Genomic DNA, 22,174 nt, shown 5'->3' on the forward strand with positions numbered 1-22,174 from the left:
ATTCTTATTACCATGTTGTTACTTGCTGTATATATTTTTTTTTTTTTTTTTTTTTTTTTAGTGATAGTGGTTCATTAGTTCCCGCTGTTCTTCAGAAAAATCCTTCAGGTCCCACAAATTCTTTGGTTTTTCAACATTTTTGTGTATTTGAACCCCTTCCAACAGGGACTATGATTTTGAGATCCATCTTTCCACACTGAGGACAACTGAGGGTTGCTAAAATGCTCACTGATGCTCCAAAAGGAAAAAGGACGCATTAAGAGCCGGGGATTGAAAACTTTTGAACAGAATGAAGATGTGTAATTTTATTTATTTATTTGTTTGTACTGCCCTCAGAAGATACAGAAAATACTTCCATGTTTTTCACAAGACAAAATAAGTTACGTTTACCCAGATATTTAAATTCAAGAAAGTTTTCACCCCCAGCTCTTAATGCATTGGGATTCCTTCTGGAGCATCAGTGAGCGTTTGAACCCTCTGTAGTAGTTGCATATCCCGAGTCATATTGCCAGTCCCTTAGTTGTCCTCAGTGTGAAAATATGAATCTCAAAATCATACAGTCATTGCTGGACAGTTGTCAAATACACAAAAATGCTAAAAAAATAAATAATTTGTAGAACCCAGGCAGTTTAACTGTTCAGGACAAACAAGGGACTCATGAACAACTATCACTACAAAAAAAAAAAAAAAACACGATTGTGGATCATTTAGGTAACAACATATTATTAGGAATCAAGTGTATGTAAACTTTTGAATGGGGTTCATTTTCTTGTGTGCACTATGTATTATGTGAAATCTTATTCAGGTCAGTCCCCCCCCCCCCCCCCCCCCCAAAAAAAAAAAAAATATAACATGCATCTTGTATGATTCCACTTATTTTGGTGAAACAATAAATAAATACATTTTGCAGATTCTGCAAGGTGTATGTAAACTTGACTTCAACTGTATATGCAAACAAAATGTAAAAGTGAAAAGCAATGTCCCCTTTAAAAAAAATCTAATAATATGAAAGATATTGTGCAATATATGTATATATTGTTTATGGTAACTATAGAATGGCAATTATTGTTCCAGAGTCATTTTTTTAGTTGCTTTTATTGCACAATCATGCCACTATACTAATGAACCAAGATATTTTCTTTCTGATCATTTTCTTTCTTTCTGTTTACCTCCTTCATTTCATCCCTCCGGCAGGAGGCCAGCAGCGAGGGGTGAAGGTGCGGCACTAGAGGTGTTTGAAATGTTTAATGTTCCTGAAGAGTTTCCTGCTAGCAGAACATAAGGTATTAGTTTATTCATTACTCATTAGGCTCACAGTCAAACTGCTTTAGGCAAATTCAGGGTTGTGACTGTCGATCATTAGCGTTGAAAATGTGCATTTGTTAGACAAAGCCGCAGTCACACAATCCAATTAAGACATGAAAGCCCCCGTCTCCTAGCAAGGAATTCACAATACATAAACAGGCTGTAAAGTGGAAAATTACATCTGCATTTGTTTCTTTCCTTGAAATCCAGCCACATTTGGTAAACTTTAACAAACCCTTGTTGAACACTTTGGAAGAAAAAAGGAAAGCTAAATTAAAACCATGTGTTTTTAGAGCTACACAGGGGTTTATTGTAGTGTTGAGTTAAAGGCACAATCTTGCCTACATCTTTGTAAAGTGAGAGTTTGGTAGATTTTAACAAGCAAGAATGTTCTAATCATTTTAAATTATGTGATTTTTACCAAATTTACCTTTAAATGTCAGACTTAAACGTTTCATAAAAAAACACTCTTACCTGTTTTTATATACCAGAAATTAATTACCTAAAATGTGTCTAATCAAGGCCAGGCTCATTTGATGTTGTCACGAGTGTGTAAATACAACAAGCCTTCAGTTTTCCGTCCTGGATGTTAATTAAATTGCTTTTCCCCTCGTCTTATAAGGAAAGGTATTGGATTAATGGCTTTAAATGTCTTTTAAATCTCTCTAATCTCCCCCCTTTCATCTGTAGCTTTTGCAGGTTTGTGTTGCTGTGATTTGCCTGCATCGTCTGCCTTTGATTGCACCTTAATGATCGCAGCTCGCCCTGGATCGTAATGCAAATTCCCTGAATAACTGTTTCCGGATGCTTGCAGGTGTTAGATGGTAGGATCCTGTGGAGAGCAGTGGCTGCTGCGTCCAGCCTTTCATGCCTCTGGCTTTCAGAGAGCCAGTTTCTACCTTTCACACCTGCTTTCTAAAACAAAAAGAAATATTTATGATCCATCTACACAACAAACGTCAGAATACTGAGTGTCCCGACCCACAGAGAGCATCAGTGGTCTCACCCTCATATCGTTCCAAACCTGTAAGACCTTCATTCATCTTCGGAACATAAATTAAGATTTATTTTTGATGAAATATGAGAGCTTTCTGACCCTGCATAGACAGCAAGGCAACATGTCACATGGACCATTTTAAAGGGGGTATAACGCACAGTTTTACCCAATCTTATGTTAGTCTTGAGTATCTATAGAGTAGTACTGCATCCTTCATATCTCCAAAAAGTCTTTAGTTTTATCATATTTACAAAAGAAAGATGCAGCTTTACGATTCTCTCCGAAAACAGCCGAGCTCCTAGAGGCGCGCCGTGGGCGAATCTAAAGATTGACGATTGCCAACAAAACACAGATATTTGATGCTGTTTTACATACCATCTGCAGTTCTGGATCATGACCGGGATATTTTATAACTCGGACCGCTCCATCTTTTAGTATCAAACGATGTGCAAATCCAGTGTCGAACTGGGCCTTGTTTATAAAACGTTTGTCAACAAACACACTTGCAAAACACACTTGTTTCTGCCCCAGAAAAAGACACTGTATTATCCACTGTTCACGTAACGCTGGGTTCTTTGGGAAGCTGAGCAAGTTTATCTTTCCCTTACAACGAAAACCACACTACTTTAGAGACATTCTTCCAAAGTCCGTTAAAGCACGTTGATGGGCTCACTCTCGCTCTGGTCTATGTGTGCGAGGGCACGCTCTTTCGGGAGAAATTCCCATAAAAGGTGTTCCACCCTTCAGGGCTTCATGAAGAGCCATGATCGGAAAAAAAAATTTCCAAAACTTGTAAGAAATGCGGAAGTGTGTATTCAGCACAGAAATACTGTTATACGTCCAAATAATTTTTTTTTAAAAACTGTGGCCATGTTTAGCATTAGAATCCAACTCTTTAACAGTGTAAATAACTTAACATGCATGAAACAGAATTGGACCCCCCTTTAACGTTTTCCTTACTACCTTTCTGGGCCTTGGATGTGGCAGTTGCATTGCTGTCTATGCAGGGTCAGAAAGCTCTCAGATTTCATTAAATATCTTCATTTGTGTTCCTGAAGATGAACGAAGGTTGTAAATCTTCGGAACAATATGTAGGTGAGTAATTAATGACAGAATTTTCATTTTTGGGTGAGCTATCTCTTTAAGGTACTAATATTTTACACAGCACAAAAACAAGTGTGTTGTCTTCGGGATGATGTTTTTCTAAGACATTTGCTCTTAGTGGCCGATTGTTTTATTCAAGTTTACAATTTTTAGACTTAAGATATTGTGCCTAACAAACTCCATCTCGTTAAGTGGTTATAAGAGTGCAGGCCCCATTGTGCCCACTCTCCAGTTCTGTCATTTGCCCTTAATTACTATGCCAGCAGAGTCCATTAAATATTCTCCAGCTAATGCCTCATTAGCTTCTCCAGGCTAAATGGTCAAGAGATGCACGTTTTATTGCTAGTAAGAAATGTCCTCTCTGAATCACTGCCTGAGGTCGTAACAATGAATTTGGGCTCAGAACGGTTTCCCAGTTTTCATATCAGATTTTTAAGACTCTCCCTAGAGGAGTTACTGCCTTTATAGAGACACAGAAGTATGGTGTAGATTCACTCCCATCCTCCAGAGGGCAGACCTACATTATGTTTGAAGACTATGGCCTTGACTTATGATAGAGCAGAATGATTACTGATGCACTTAGAAGCCAGGATCTTGCATATATTCATTGTGTGCTAGTGAACACTGCAGTATAACATGCTTTTTTTGTCTTTGTCATACTAATGCTTTTCAGTTCAAGACTAACAAAATTATTTATTTCTCTTATTTTCTTGTTTTTGGATTCATTAAGGTTCCTGTTGATTCCGCTATCGTGTCCCTTCCCAGCGAAACAAGCTCATCCGGAGACTATAAAACTTGGATTTTGTTTAAGGACTACCCTGGAAAGATTCGGATATAAATCTCTCCGTCCTTGCAGATGTACAGCTTGAGCTCATGCTTCCTCTGCAGTGAATATGTTGGCCCTGTATCTCTGTTTACACAGGTGAAATGGTCTCATACTTGTGTGATTTAATATTAGTTTTTCATTGGCTGAGGTGTTGGCAGGTGATCTACTGAATTTGCTGGTGTGTCATGGCTACTCATTCCCATTCTAGATGAGCAACAGAATGCCAGCTCGCCTCATAATGCCTCTGTGAATATTTACCCAGACTCACCTGCTGCCACATCTGCTCAAATGATTGTAAAGAGTCCGCAGAGATGTGAGGTGGGGATGGAAGCATCTGAGCATACATGCTGCTTTTTTTCTTTCCTGAACCAGGCCCAAAAAAGGATTATAAAAGCAGTGGGTGTAAATGGTAACTCTTATGATCAAATAACGACAACAATGCTTAAATTACCAGAAATTGGCTGTTGGCTGCCTTTAGACTTGTGTGCCAATCCCAAACTATTCACTTTGCCTGCAGAGATTCCCAATCAACCAGATTGCGCTGAAACTAGATGCCACATGCAGAGAAGCGTGTTTGCGTACAAAGGAGTAATTGAGCTGTTTTATAAGCAGTTAGATGTCAAAAGCTAGTATGTGTGCATGGAAAGAGCAGATGCATTTGAGTTTGTGGAAATGCATGTATATAAGAACGTCTTTGTCATTTGCATAAGCATTTCATTCTCATTTTCATCCGAGTCATATTAGGAGAATTCATTATTAAATTGATTCTGCTACAGCAGCCGCATCAGAAACGGTAGATAAATGCGAGCGTTTCAAATGCCGTGGAGAGACTCAGCTTCTGAATTTGTGGCTTTTGATGTGCACTTTCTGTGGTTTTGGATGCAGTTCTGACAGGTATCGTCCCTGAGGCGAAGGATTACCTGAGGCCTTCTCACAAAACAGACCAAAACAAGTTATCAGAGGACTTGTAAGCCCCTTCGTGGAGAGTATGACATAAATTATTCTAGCCGTGCAGATGTTCTGAGATCAAAATCTGCATGAATTTATGCCATTGGCAGTGAGACTCACTTCTTATTAGTTTTCATGATGCATGCTGGAGCAGTGGCGATGCTGGGGCTTTTACAGGGGTCATAAATCTGGGTCTGTCATCATCTCAACCACTTTGGTAGAGATTATTTCACTCGGCTAATAAAGCAACTCCCGCTCGACATTACAAATGCCTGCAGGTTAACAACCTTGGCAATCGTGCGATCTCGGCGCTAGCTCGCACTTCAGAGGCTTTGCGAGCTGGGAAAGAAATAGAAGCCCAGATATAATGGAGACCCTAATGGATCCCAGGTGGTTGTTAGATCCCGACCCCACCTGATATTTTCCTTCTCAGAAGGGAGGAACCTGGGTCAACCTGCCTCAAGTGTTTGGAATTTCATTGTTCATTTAGTCCCTCTTTGATGTCGCAGCATAGCGAAGCTTACACTTCGGCTTTGTTCAGGAATGGACTAATTTCCTATTTTTGGTAAAATGTCATAGCTCACATTCTTCAACATGATGGAGTTGTTCAATAGCTGCGTTTAATGTTATTCTCTCCTGGGGGTGCATGGTTGAAAATTTGTTTTCAGTGGAAATGGTCTCAGCATGGTCTCGGCACCATTAGTGGAGTTCATAGAATTAACCTGATTAACTCCATAGAATTAACTTAATAGAGCCAATCAATTAAAACCAATCTTATTGAGTGTTTTTGTGTAATAGGTGCTAACCTTATTGAGTATTCTTCAACCCTTTGAATGAACAGTTAAATGCAATTTTGGCTAATTAAAAAAATTACAAAGCCGTCACTGAGGCGGTACCCTACAAAAGCTTCAGTAAATGGTTTATCTTTGTATACCTTATTTGTCCAAAAATGCTACATATTAGTACCCTAAAAGTGCTTATTAATATTTAAATAAAATATTAGTATATACACTACCAGTCAAAAGCTTTTGAACAGTAAGATTTTTTATGTTTTGTAAAGAAGTCTCTTCTGTCTCCAAGCCTGCATTTATGTGATCTGAAGTACAGCAAAAACAGTACAATTTCGAAATATATTTACTTTACGTTTTTTTTTTGAGTATATATTGAAATGTAATTTATTCCTTTGATCAAAGCTAAATTTTCAGTAGTTTCACATGATGCTTCAGAAAATCATTCTAATATGCTGATTTGCTGTTCAAGAAACATTTTATTATTATTATTATTATTATTATTATTATTATTATTATTATTGTCAATATTTGAAACGGTTTTTTTTTTTTTTTTTTAGCAAGGATGCTTTGAAATGATCAAAAGTGATGATAAAGACATTTATAATGTTACAAAAGGTTTTTGTTACAGATAAATGCTGCTCTTCTGAACTTTCTATCCTTCAAAGAAACATGAAAAAATATTAGTAAATATTAGTACCTAAACTGTCATAGTAGTACCTTTTGAAAAGGCTACCGGCCCAGTGACAATTTTGTGCTTTTTGATACATTTGATAAAGGCTTTTATCACTTTAATCTAGGGCTGCTATCATTACTAATGCAATTATATGAAAATGTTATGTTACACTTGAGGATCAAGACAACGTTCCCCACTATCTCTTATAGTCTTTTCCCTGTTTACAGAGCAATTAGCTGCTTGCATCCGATGCTAAGTTTTTATAGTCAACTGAGCCCTGCATAGCAGATTTGTCAGTCTATTCCAATTATATAGAATAAACTGTCATTTAGTTAATTTTTCTTTTGTCTCTTTTGGCAATATAATGACAGAGGTTTTATTCATTTCATAACAAACTTGAATTTTGTCAGCAGTTTAATGCTGATATAGTGCAGGAGCGGTACAGAATCACTGTATTGCATATCCTAAAGTTTATTCGAGAACATTTGTTGTTGACTGAAGCGGTATCCTGTAGTAAATTAGGATGCTTATGCAACCACTCCAACATCTTGTCAGCCTCAGGGGTTGACAATGATTATTCAAATGTGAGTTTAAGCACTGGCATACATGTATGATCCCGTTGCCAGTCTTTTTCTAACAGAAGGAAAAATCTGTAGAAAACAGATTTTAATCTAGTTTGCTTCCATCTCTTGTCATTCTTGGCTCTCTTTGCACCATTCGTATATTTTCTGACAGCGCCGACTACGCTATTGAACTACATATGTTTTGTTCTGTTGTCTGTCCTCAGATCAACCCATCAGGCAGGTGTGAAGACAGGCAAGTCCACCCAGATGATAACTAATGCTACATAACACTTCAGACTACATGGAAGAACAGTGCTCTTGGGGCCTGCATGTATAATCATCCAACCTAGAAGAATTTTGTGTAGTTTTAAGTATGAAGTAGTGCAGTATCATTTAAAGGCAAGTGAGGGTCCAATTTAACATCTAGCTTAAAGTGAAAGAAGCCCATGTGCATTTGGATTATGTGGAGAAAGAGGAAATGGTGCAAAAACCACAACTTAAAAACTACTTTTTTTGCATAACTTAAACAAATTCTGATAGAGTTACTCAAGTCCCAAAAGAAATTAAGCCCTCATTCGTATTCACGTTGTTGTGTAGAAAGGTACATGCAAATATGTTTCTGAAATTAAGTTTACATAGTTTTATTTAGTAATAAAGGATCATATTCAGGGCCAGCAATCAACTTGTTTAATGACTGACAAAAACAAAGTACAATGCAATCGTAGTTCTATGGGTATCATGATATCACAATCTTTTTGAGACGCCTAATAGGAGATGCCGTTTATTACAGATGTTAATTAGCCGGGTTCAATAAAGTGGTCAGCTTGAGGACATCACAAGTATTCTGAAGGGGGGAAAAATACACAATTTGGATAAAATCAGTGATGACAGCTCCACAAGCCCAGATGAATGTTTCAACTAGATTTTAATGCATGTTTGGAGATAATTTAGCTCAGACATTTTAAGTTTTAACGGATGTGTTCAATAACACAACCAGATCCAGTTTCGGATTGTTCCGGTCAAGGGTGAGTGTTTGGTTTATATGTCAGAGTTGGCCTAAGTACAGAGAATACTGCTTTAATTGACTCAAGCCTCTCTTTCAACACTCAGTTTCAGGATGTGCGTGTATAAAAGTGTGTTTATTAGAGTACTAACTTACTATTTTAGAAATGATGCCTGTGGTGCAGAAGGCTGCCATTCCACCTTGTTGTAGACAACAATTGCTTACTAAACTGACAAAAGGTCAAAAAGCTGATTGTTGTAACTTACTTTCAGTTAATTACAAGTCTCTTAGCACTCATTGGAAATTGCTGGCCTGTAAAACTTCATGACTCCTTGCCCGCTCTCTACAAGTTTGTGCAAACATAGAAAATGTTTTATCTGAACCATATGTTGTCCACATATATCATTCACCCTTTGACTGAACCGTTAACATTTTCATCTTTAATACAACTTTATTTTTATTCCATCTGCTTTATTCATGGGTACCAAAGACGTCACTTCCGCTATGCTCGCCGCCATATTTGTGTCCGATATGACAACAGACACAGCGCATCTAAATAAGATTTAATAATAAATTGAAATAAGAAATTACTTTTTACTACTACTTCCCACACTGTGTATTTGACTTGATTGTATGTTTAGGACAAAAAGTGTAAATTATTGTGAACGTAGTCGCTCGATGAAGGCTTTAAGACCCTGAAGAATCCTCTGCCGGCTGGTCACTAACTTACTTCACAGCGAACGGGACTCGCGCTGACGGCACTTATCCCCTTACAGTCCGCGCTTAGATTTCGGCAAATTAGTTTTGGCGAATGCAAAAAAAAAATGTGATTATTGAGCATAAGCCCAACATCCAGCAAGTCAAGAAAATATAGAATTTACCTGAGGGAAGACGTCTTTCACGTCTTGTGTATTCCTAAACCTGGATCTCATTATTGAAGCACAAATTCAAGCACCAAAAGCATGAGATTTCTTTATTTAAAATATGCATTTGTATTCATTCAAGCTATATGGCTGCAATAACATTTTAGTTTAGTTTATTACACCACTTGTGCAGCAGTCACAATTCACAATGGTACCATTTACTCGGGACGATGGTTTGTGTGTAACTTGTGTGCCATTTTTGTATGACACATAATTTTTAGAGTAATTGTACATAAATAGTTTTAGCAAAACAAATATGATTATTTTTGAGAACCTTTTTACATGTATATACTTTACTGCACTGCAGGCGTTGCAATGACGAACGCTATGTAGTACAATAGTTTAGCGTTTATTATTTAATTTTCATAATTCACTAAACACTGCATAATATAAAACATAATCTTGCTCTTAAGCCAAATACACACTGAAACAAATAATTTGCTGCATCTGGATGTACTGTAAGTCACTATTCTCTGCATTAGCACTGTTTTGAATTTGCTGTTCGATTGCTTTCTTGTTTACTAAATCTTTGGACTCACGAGTTGATCGGTTCAAAATGATGTAATCGCAAAACAAATGCTTCTTTTCATTTTAAGGCATTATTTTGGTTATAATGTACTGATTTACAATCTTATTCAATAATTAATTATTATTCCACTACTCTTGTTGTGCCGAAAAAAACACCCTTGCTGTGAAAAGCACCTGCGTGAATGACACCGGTAACGTTACACTAAAGGCTATATGCATACCGACCCACTTCAAGCACTGCTGAGATCGAATAAAACTGTAGTTAGGTTTTTTTTCTGATGATTGTTGTTACAGCTAACAGAATAACAGATCCCAGGCATATTGTATCCTTGTTCTGAACATTCTGGGAGTTTTGTTGATCTTCCTCTGGTAGTTTTGGCTGCTGTGACCATAGACTGAAATAGGTAGCGCGGACACAAAAATGGCGGCGATGAAGCACAGTGACGTCACATGGTCCCTATGGATAGGGATTCCTTGTAAAATGAAGCTTCACACATACAAACAGTGAATCTTGTTCACTAACGAGATGTAGGCGTTTGTATCTATTTGCATCATAATTCAAAAATGTGTTTGTATTCAAATCTATTGTAAATGTAAGATCGTGTGTAGTCTGTTTAGTCGGTTTATTGTGTTTCACAGATTTGCTGCTCATATTCTTGCATTAAAATTTTGCGGAAAGCTCTTATGTGGACACAGTTTGTGCGCGTTTTATGCAAATGGACGACTGTGAAATCGCTCTCCATCATTTAGAATGCGGAGTAGTCAACATTTAAAAACTAAGGTAAGAACAAATGTATGTACCTGTTGTGAATCTTACGTGAAAATTCTGTGTATGAAATCCTTTGTGCACATAAATACCCAAATTGTATGAAATTATTAGCAAATAGAGTGTTTTTACTGCGTCACCATTAAGCAATATTGGCAGCACGGAATGTAAACAATGCCACTGAACCAAAGGAAACTCGCATATTTAGCTAATTATTGCTGCTGAAAATGGTCAGTTATCATGTTTTGGGCTGTACTAATCAGTCAGACAGGGAAAAACATTTGGAGTGCTAGACTGCCAAAATGATAACAAATCAAGGAGAAGAGTGCAAAGTCTGAGGAACGGAAGGTGTTGTGGTTGGCCAAACTGAACCAGGATTTCCAAGGCATGAGTCTTGTTCTAATCATTTCCTGTCAGGTAGGTGAAATATTAAGCTAATATCTTAATACTGCTTATCTTTACCACCTATTAGCTTTAGTTTGTCAAAATATTGTTTTAATGGAGTAGTTCACTTTCAGAACAAAAATTTATAGATAATGTACTCACCCCCTTGTCAACCAAGATGTTCATGTCTTTCTTTCTTCAGTCATATGGAAATTGTTTTTTGAGGAAAACATTTCAGGATTTCTCTCCATATAATGAACTTCTATGGTGTCCCTGAGTTTGAATCTCTAAAATGCAGCTTCAAATGGCTCTAAGCGATCACAGCCGAAGAAAAGAAGGGTCTTATCTAGCAAAACGATCGGTTATTTTCTAAAAGCTGCATTTAAACTGCATTTTGAAAGTTCAAACTCGGGGCACCATAGAAGTCCATTATATGGAGAGAAATCCTGAGATGTTTTCCTCAAAAAACATAATTTCTTTATGACTGAAGAAAGAAAGACATGAACATCTTGGATGACAAGGGGGTGAGTACATTATCTGTAAATTTTTGTTCTGAAAGTGAACTACTCGAAGTCATTCTCTATATAATTTAGCAGCTTCCAAGTTTTTTCCATGGTTTAGACAGCGTAAATTAGCACAACGACATATTCAGTAGTACATTAACCGTGCAATCAATGCTTTTGTTTACGTCTTGAGTACTGGCAATATGGCCGCGCATCCGGCTAACCGACCAAATCATGACATAAGTGCAAACCCTCTATTTTCGTCCGCTGATCACAGAGAAATCATAATTCGAAAAAGCATTTTCATTGAAATCTATTCTAAACGTATGATTGCTGTTTATTGTGTTTTCACAGGTTTGCTGTGCATTCTTGCATGAGAGTTTTGCGAAAAGCGCTTATGTGGACATGGGTGCATTTTATGCATTATTTACAATCCGGAGTCGAGGTAAGAGCAAATGTGTGTATCTACCTGTTGTGAATCTGTGCACATGAATATGCAAATTTTAGTTTGCTCGTTGTATTCAGCTGTATCATTTTCATGTGACTCAAATCAGCATGTTCTGCAACTCTCTGAGAACTATGTCTGAGTGTGTTGTTCACAATGGCCAAAGCCACAAACTCTGCCCCACCCTGAACTTTAGGCAGACCACAGACATTTGTTTTCTATGGCCTTTCCTGCTTCTCTGTGTCAGCTGGTAGCACGCTGTTCTCTTCCCCTCTCTGTCATCTTCCCTCCCTCTACCCATTCCTCTTTTCCTTCCACCATTAAACTCTCACCCTTGACTTCTTCTCTGCTCTAAAAGCCCCAAGTTCTCTTTTCACTGGCCCGTGGTCAGACCCGAGAGTGCTGGCCACAGTAACCGCCCTCAAAGCAAAAGCACCATTTCCTCTTTACCAAACCACACAAACCTCTACTAGTCCTGTGACACAGCATTTAACATAACACTCGCCGTCCAAGCCAGAGATGTTTTGCGGACAGAACCTCATACCCTATTGGCCATTAACGTCTCTGGAAATCAATGTTGTTGTATTAATTTTCAGAAAAGCGTTTGGTCTGGTTGTACTCATTGGTTTGGGTCAGTCAGCCTGACTGTGTTATGTGGTTTGTAAGAAGCAGAATTAGGTCTGCGTGCACGCGGAAATGGAGGATGTGTTTAAAGATGCCCCCACGGCGCACTGCGGCTGGTTGGATAACAGATTTAATGTAATGGTTTGTGTAGGAGGCCTCTGGGCGACCAGCCCAGGCAGGGGAGACAATTAGACTGGCCCCCCATCTCAACATGATTTCCTAAGGGCAAGTGCAGCGTGTGAGTGTTTGTGTGCATAAATAGTTAATATATATATGCATATGAGAGATATTTATCAGGGTATAAGAGATGAAATAATGGACAAATGTGTGGAATATGTCATTGCTGAAAGACAGCGCCAGACCTTGAGTGTTCATTGGGAGATTTGTTTAACATCCCTCTCTCCCCTCTAGCCACAATCCCCTCATCGCAATATCCTGCAAAAGAGGGGAAAACTGCGAAAGAGAAAAGAAAAACAGGAAGGATCAAGTCCCTCATTTCCCATTCTTGAAACATATTGCTTTTACATTCCCCTCCTCTGTTCCCATAGCTTTGAGAAGAGATGAACAAAGGGCTGTAGCTTAAAACCATACAGAGACAAACATGTAGCTGTAAGATGAGCATCGGCACAGGAAGGCCTGTTTTATTGTTTTAAATGGGACACAGAGATATAATAAAATCAAAACCAATGGCACGGCGTTTGATGTCAGAAGATGAATTTTCGAAGAAACTATTTCTTTGTTGAATCTCAGGCTTCAAATTCTATGATAGTGGAAATACATTGAATGATGCTGGATTTTGTGTGAAATATTGTGATTTTAGAAATATAAAAACATTTTAGAGGACTAACCTCTCATCTTTTTTAGATATGGGGAGTTTTAGCTACCCTTCTAAACAGACTCCTTTTGGGGATGTCAGTCATCCTCACTAGACATATTCGTTTCCTTTCTGCCTCTCAGAGTTATTGTTTTTGCAGTGATCAGCCCAGATTGAAGACAGGACACATTTCACATTTCCTTTTAATATTACTATGCAGGATGAAGGCTTGCATTTGGTTTTGATGACAAGGATGTTTGTGAAATTGAATGCTTTTGAGCTGAATCAATTGGTTTTGATGTTCTTTCTTAAACTGAATCTATTAAATCCACTAGTGATGCACCAACATTTCAGAAACCAAAAATATTTGGACAAAATGGCAAAAAAAGATTTGTTTTGAAGGACTGAAATCATTGACTGAAATAGCGATATTTAATTCTGCGGTAATGCATTTTGACTGTTGTAGGATTTCTTTCATGCACAAAAAATGTGGATAAGCCACAACAGGTAAACATGTCAGCAGTGTGAACACCCTACACCACAACCAAAAATAATGCTGGAGTAGCTATATGCAAATTTAGTTTCGACTGAAATATCAAGAGCTGGCTTGTTGCTGAAGAACTTCACTGGTGTAATTTATCACCTGAGAGCACCACAGTAACCCAAACTTAATTGCTGAAACTTTATTTTCAGTGGCAGTTTTCAACTAAATAAAAACTAATTTCGATTTTGTAAAAAGTGATTTTAGCGCATTACTAAGATCCCCCTGTGTGTTTTTTTTTTTTTTTTTTTTTTTTTTTTTGTTTCAATGCAAAACACTGCACATGATTCTGAGAAGCTTTTTGTAACTTTTTATAACTCTTTACGATGACTTTACGATAGTGCTCTGTGTTATCATAATGAGATCAAAATAAAAGTTGTTGATAATGATAAACTCAAAAGCTTTACTTGACAGTACCCTTTTTAAAAGGTACTCTGCTGTACCTTATTTACCCCTTAAGGTACATATTAATATCGAAATAGTACATATTGTTACCTCAGTGGTACATATTAGTATCTTCTGAAAAGGTACCACTTCAGTGACAGCTTTTGTACCATTTTTTTCCTGAGAGTGTACAAATGAATAATGCAGTTTTGTTTGCTACACAAACTCACACGTGACACTCAGTGCTTTCAGCATCTACAGTGGTGTGAAAAAGTGTTGCCCCCTTCCTGATTTTTTATTTTGTTTGCATGTTTTTTAATGTTTCAGATCATTAAACAAATTTAAATATTAATCAAAGATAACACAAGTAAACACAACATGCAGTTTTTGAATGAAGTTTTTTTTTTTATTATGAAGGGAAAACAAAATCCAAACCCACATGGCCTTGTGTGAAAAAGTGTTTGCCCCCTAAACGTAATAACTGGTTGGACCACCCTTAGCAGCAACAACTGCCATCAAGTGTTTGCGATAACTTGCAATGAGTCTGTTACAGCGCTTTGCAGGACTTTTGGCCCACTCATCTTGGCAGAATTGTTGTAATTCAGCCACATTGGAGGGTTTTCGAGGATGAACCGCCTTTTTAAGGTCATGCCACAGCATCTCATTAGGATTCAGGTCAGGACTTTGACTAGGCCACTTCAAAGACTTCATTTTGTTTTTCTTCAGCCATTCAGAGGTGGATTTGCTGGTGTGTTTGGATCATTGTCCTGCTGCAGAACCCAAGTTCGCTTCAGCTTGAGGTCACAAACAGGTGACCAGTCATTGTCCTTCAGGGTTTTTGGTACACAGCAGAATTCATGGTTTCATTTATCACAGCAAGTCTTCCAGGTCCAGAAGCAGCAAAACAGCCCCAGACCATCACACTACCACCACCATATTTTACTGTTGGTATGATGTTCATTTTCTGAAATGCTGTGTTACTTTTACACCAGATGTAACGGGACACACACCTTCCAAAAAGTTCAACCTTTACCTCGTCAGTCCACAGAGTATTTTCCCAAAAGTCTTGGGGATCATCAAGATGTGTTCTGAGACGAGCCTTTATCTTTTTTTACTCGGCAGCAAACATTTTTTCACACAGGGCCATGTGAGTTTGAATTTTTTTTTTACCTTCATAAAAAAATACTTCAATTAAAAACTGCATGTTGTGTTTACTTGTGTTATCTTTGATTAGTATTTAAATTTGTTTGAAGATCTGAAACAATAAAGTGTCACAAACATGCACAAAAATAAAAAATACACACTAAAGCTTAAAGATCTTCACAGCAAACCAACAAAATAAAAGTTCAGTTTAACATGAAGAAATTATGACAGCAATGTCTTACTATTGTATATTGTTATTGTATAGTTCTGTTGAGCAGCATCTTATTTGATTTAAAGGAGTCCTACTATGCTTTTTCACGTTTTTAAAATTTAGCTAGTGTGTGGTGTGTATGTTTGGGCATAAAAACATCCACAAAGTTACAAATCTGAAAGTCCACTACAAAGGGAGATGTTTAGTTTTTAAAAATAGCTTTTCAAAAACTACAATGAACAGCTCCTTTGTACTACAGCGTTTGTTTTCTGGATGCAAAGATGTACAACGTGGTCCATTAAAATATCATTCAAAAATATCCCACCTATGGAAATTCGAATTGTTGGTGGCTGGGGAGGGATGAAGTGAGGGACTCGCCTAACTTTAGCGATGTAGCATGGACAGCCGCTTTTGGGATGCTGGGCGGCTCGTATAAACGCGAGCATTGGCTAAAGTGTCCGCAAACAGCTCCGGTAGCTGTGCCTTTGACCCGTTTCCTGAGCGTATAGAAAGGTTTGTGCTTTCACAAGGCTATTCGTTACTGTTAGATTTGACACCTCTCTTTTTGCTCATCCCATAAAATGATCAAGATGATAAAACCGTGCAGAGATCATGATACCACAGAGCCTGACCCACACTTCCTTTCCTGTTCCCCCAAAGCCCACCTACCTCATCTGGAACGGGGGTCACCCTGCTAGCTTAGCTCCTCTCTCCCCATCCTCCAGAAAGCTCATTATCTTGTTAACACTACATTTATCTGACAAGACAAAAGGGAGTGAGTGACCCAGCCACCATTAAAGATTAATAGAAAGGCATAAAAAGGGAAGGGAGTGATGGAGAAAGACTGGGCCTTAACCAGGCTTTTCTTTTTAAAGAGTGAGATGGCTGTGACAGGATTATTAATCAGAACGGGGGGGGAAGATAAGACCTCCGTTGCAGCTCCCTCACTTAGAGTCTTTAGTTAGCGCTCATGCAAAGCATGAACAGGTCAGAAAGGGTAAAACTAATTGGCTCTACCGGGTTTTGAATAACAATGAGCAAGGGCCCAATTATAAAATCACTCTGATTTTGACATCGGGGAAGGGGGGGGAGACAGTGCAAGACTAGATTTTTCTATAATGTGTGAGGAAAATGGAATATTAAATTGGAGACAGGGAGATGGAGGGAGAGTAATACTTTGGGAGGAGAATGGCAGCAGGAGACATCAGGCTCTGTGCAGAGGGATTGAGAGAGAAAGAGCATGCGAGCACGCCTGCCGTCTCTCTGTCTCTCCTGTTCCCTCAAATCAGGGCTATTAATAAAATTTATAAATCATTGGTGATATAAATTTTAATCGAGGGCTGGTGAAAAACAGTAGAGGTCTCTGAAGATAGCTTCAGCTCATTTGAAATTCCATTTGCATTAAAGATTCACATAACACTGAAGGATTTGAGGGAAATCTTTTCTTTTTTATCTTGCCTTCATTCATTAGTAATGATTCCTTTTTCCTTTTTCACGACGACATGAGGGTTTTCAAAATCAGCGTCTCTTCATAACAAATGCCCTCCACATTTCCCACTCTCTGTCCTCTGAGTTTGTGTGTGTGTGTGTGTGTGTGTGTGTGTGTGTGTGTGTGTGTGTGTGTGTGTGTGTATCATCTTCATAGGCTCCACATGGAGCGATATGAAGACCAGAAGTCAGCTGAGAGGGAGTCATTTGTTTTTACTGAAAACAAACTAATATTCAAATGAGTTTGAATGCTCTTTTGTAATTAACACCCACTAATGATATCTTTCTAATTATGATCACTTAAGAAAATTGGTTAGCGCTGTTTCTTTATCTGTCACGAGCTCGCACTTGTTTGAGGTCTCTAATTAGCTAATTAATAGTGGCATTTTGATTGGAATATTGTTTGTTTTGCAGAGGTATGAGCCTGTTCTGTTTGTCTGCTTGAAGACTGAGACGTCTTGTTGCATAATTCATGGTGTGCTCCGCCAACAGACAGCATTGCCATTTAAATTATGAACACATTAGTGAAATGCTAACCCTCCCTGACTGCCTGCGGCAACTGAGAGATAGCAAGTGAGAAATAAATGAATTTCCCACTGCTCATTACTTTACCTGTGATAATAGGGGGATGGGAGGTGGAAAGAGCGTGTCAAAGACTTTAATGTGTGTCATTAGATATGTTGAGATCTCTGCTTGTTGTGTATAGAGCCTACCTTTAACTCCGTTTTCTGTCTATTCATCAAAGAATCCTTGCCTAATATATCAGGGTTTCACTAAAATATTAAGCACACAACTATTTTCAACATTTTTACCACAAAATATCAGCATATTAGAATGATTTCTGAAGGATCATGTGGCACTTAAGACTGGAGTAATGGCTGCTGGAAATGTATCTTTACCATCACAGGAGTAAATTACATTTTAAAATTAGTTTGGGTCCCTGTACCACAAAACCAGTCAGTATATTTAGCAATAGCCAACAATACAGTGTATGGGTCAAAATGATCGTTTTTTTCTTTTACGGCAAAAATAATTAGTATATTAAGATCATGTTGCATTAAGATATTTTGTAAATTTCCTACCGTAAATATATCAAAACCTAATTTTTGATTAGTAATATGCATTGGTAAGAACAACTTTCAAGGTGAATTTCTCAATATTTAGATTTTTTTTTTTTTTTTTTTTTGCAGATTCCAGATTATAATAAATATTGTCCTGTCCTAATAAACCGTGCATCAATTGAAGGCTTATTTATCCAGCTTTCAAAAAATTGACCCTTATGACTGGTTTTGTGGGCCAGGGTCACATATGTGACCCTGGACCACAAAACCAGTCATAAGGTAAAATTTTACAAAACTGAGATTTATACATCATATGAAAGCTCAATAAATAAGCTTTCTATTGATGCATAGTTTGTTAGGATAGAACAATATTTGACCGAGATACATCTATTTGAAAATCAGGAATCTGAGGGTGCAAAAAATCAAAATCACCTTTAAAGTTGTCCAAATTAGGTTCTTAACAATGCATTTTACAAATCAAAAATTACATTGATATATTTACAGTAGGAATTTTACAAAAAATCTTCATGGAACATGATCTTTACTTAATTTCCTAATGATTTTTGGCATAAAATAAAAATAAAAAATTTTGACCCATGCAATGTATTTTTGGCTATTGCTACAAATATACCCCAGCGACTTAAGACTGGTTTTGTGGTCCAGGGTCACATATGTTGTTGGCTCTCTAGTGTCTTTTTAAAGTTTACGTGTGTCTGTCAGGCATTTTGAACTGCATTTATATGTTTTTTTTTTTAAGTCTATTTTGCTTTTATATTTTTCTTTGGTCTTCAGTCATTATATTTCATTCACCATTTCATCTTCATCTTCATGGTTTGTGGTTTCCAGGTTTGATAGTTTTTGGGCATCATTCATGAAACACGAGCAGAACAAATTTTTGTGTAAATCGTTCGTAAAGTCGTTCTTTCACTTGTTGTATACTTTCTAATTCATGAAAATGTTCGTATTTTCAAAATCTTAGTTGGTACGAAAGAAATGTACTGCTCCCTTCCATGTGTAAATGCTGCATAAAACATTCTGTGTTCTTTTTGGCAAACTGATGACACTGAATTTTGATGCACTACCAAAAAATTATTTCAAAGTTTGTTTGCTCTGTCTTTTTTTTCCTTAGTCAAGTCAAGTTAAGATTATTTATACAGCGCTTTTTACAATACAAGTTGTGTCAAAGCAACCTTACAGTATTAAAATAGGACAATCTTTGTAACTGTACACCTTTGGGTAAGATTAAGAACTCAACGCTGTAACTTTCTACCCGGCTGTCCAATCAATGGAGGAGGCTTGGGACAAATACTACACTGACCAACCATCCTATTTGTACAACAACTTAACAACAATGGATATAGAGTATGGCAGGTTACTTAATTTTCATATTCTGTAATATTCTTCAAAATGAGATACTAGTAATACGTTACTTGTCTTGTAACGTGTCTCATCTGGAAAAAACATTGTGCGACCAAAGGGTTCTCAAGTGCCACTAGCTGACCGTTTTTAGAAAAGCACCTGGCATTTTTTTTTTTTTAGCTGGCTCAAAATGCTTTAGTGTACACACGTCAATGGAATATTTAATATTAGGCATATGGCCTGTTAGTCTTTTTTGCATTTATGCAATATACTGGAGCCAAACCAGAAAAGGAAGTCCAAAATATTCTACTGCGTTCCTGGACACGTAACTTACATAGTTAATTAATTGGTGAATATTATGATAATTGTGAGTGAGCGTGCATGTGTGCTCTACAAATTCCTAGTATGTGCAAACATACCTGGCAATAAAGCTCATTCTGATATGTATGATTAATTGGAATATATTAACAGTGTTTTTCTGTTGCTTCCTAAAAAAGTAGCTAATTACATTACTTAGTTTTTTATGAAAAGTAATGCTATGTTACTTTTGCATTACTTTTCAAATCTGGGCATGGCTTGCTTGTTTTTAATATAAAATAGTTAATAAAATAGTGGATCATCAAAAGTCAGCAGCAAAGATGTTAGTTAGAAAAATGGGATTAAATACATAAAGGCTTGTCACGGTACTTACACATTATTTCTATTTTGTTGGTTTTGATTGCTTCTATTGTCCTCATTTAAAAGCATCAGCTAAATTGTGATGTAAATGTAACATTTAATTATTATGGGTTTACGGCTTACGGTTGCATTTCCCTGTTTTTATTCATTTCAAGGAATAACAAATCTTTTTTTTTGTGAGTAAGATGAATTATTGCATGATCACATTTAGTTTAATGTGCTACTTTACTATTTACTTGAAAAAGTAATCTGATTACTTAACTCGCGTTACTTGTAATTGCGTTACCCCCAACACTGGTCATTAACATACACATAGGTAACTAACAAATCGAATGTTTACGAACCATTTGTGAATTCAAAGGAGAGTTTTGGGGAATATTCATTTTACTTGCGGATTACTCAGAATTTACTCATATATTTGCGCAAGTTTCATGAATGAAGCCCTTTGTTTTGACGTAAATGCATGTGGTTTATAGGCCTGCTAAACTCTGCAATCATTGCATCTTTATAATTTGCAAAGTTTTTTGTAGAGACATTTTGTAAGGCTGATCCTTGCTTGCTGAAACAGCACAGCGTGCACCCCTTGAATTAGCTGTTTATGAACAGATGGCTGCAGTTGCTCCATTAAAACTTGTGATGGTAATGTGATTGTTTGAAGAAGGTTGAATTTGCACTGCTGCTGCCATTACCATATTAAAATATCTGCTAACAATGCCAGTGATACGCAGTTTACAAGCAAGCACTCAATAATTCCACTCTGATGGATTAGATAATGAGATAAAGATATTTTTACGATCTTTATTTGTTCTTTGTAGAAAGCCAAACCCATACACTTGTTTCTCGCCAGTTTCAACTGTATTCAGCTGCCAGATTCTCTTTAGCAGCTCTCTGCTCAGTATGCTAATGTTGGTCCCAATTTCCATAATTAGAGAGAGATATTGTGTTATTATTGTAAGAAAATGCTGGACTGAGGTTATTATAACTCTCTCAGCAGGGAGCTGCAGTCAAACACTACAGCAAGCTTCTCTGATTCCTCTTTTATATGCAGCCATATTCCCTTATTCATGAGAATTAATTACCCACAGTACCACATGATATGATATTTATACTTCTCTGCTAAAGTATATATGTTTTTCAAAAGCTTTGTGCCTGTGTGTTTGTTTGAATATGTTTGACTGTGGGCATGTTATTGGCTTTGCTCCCCGTGCACACATATGCACTTCTGTAATTAACAGTGCTGTGAACACACAGCACACTTAAAGGGATAGTTCAATCAAAAAAATTATCCTATGATTTACTCACCTTCAAGCCATCCTAGGTGTAGTTGACTTTCTTTTTTCAGACTAATACGATTTGAGTTATATTAAAGGGGTCATCGGATGCAAAACTAACTTTTACATGTTGTTTGAACATTAATGTGTGTTGGCAGTTTGTGTACACAACCACCCTACAGTGGTATTTTTTTAATCTTTAAAAGTAATATCCCCTTTTTAAAATCAGGTCATTCTCAGCTTCTTGTCGTTGTGACAAAACACAGCTGATTGACATGAGCGTCTTGCCTTAGACCCGCCCCAGGGTTCCCGCGGGTCCTTGAAAAGTCTTAAAATGTCTTAAATTCAGATTCGATGGGTCTTAAATATTTTTGGTCACATTATCGCTAAAATATCTTAAGTCTGACGGACCTCATGACTGTTTACAATCATTGGACAATCTTTTATTTTTTCTTCCCTCGCGGTAGTTAATGCGTCATCATCAGTCAGAATCGCAGTAGCAGAATACAGGTCGAACTGCCTTTTTTCTGTATATAATGTTCTCAATAATTATAGTAACAAATATAGCTACCACCAGCATTCCAGCTAGTTAATTTTTTTTTTTTTTTTTTTTTTTTTTTTTTTTACTTGCCGGACCAGACAAACAGCCTGATTAAAACTAAAAAGAAAATCAGAAGAAACACAGAGGTACATTTTCAAAATGTGTAGTAGGGCTGGACCAGAATATTCGATTATTCGAATATTCCTTCGGTGGGTTGGCATTCGATTTTAAATTTTGAGATTCGAACATTCTTTTTTTTTTTTTATACACCTTGCATCCCCCGCGAAACGGTTCTCATTC

Source organism: Garra rufa, chromosome 3, assembly GCF_049309525.1.
Source record: "Garra rufa chromosome 3, GarRuf1.0, whole genome shotgun sequence".
Classification (NCBI taxonomy): Eukaryota; Metazoa; Chordata; class Actinopteri; order Cypriniformes; family Cyprinidae; genus Garra; species Garra rufa.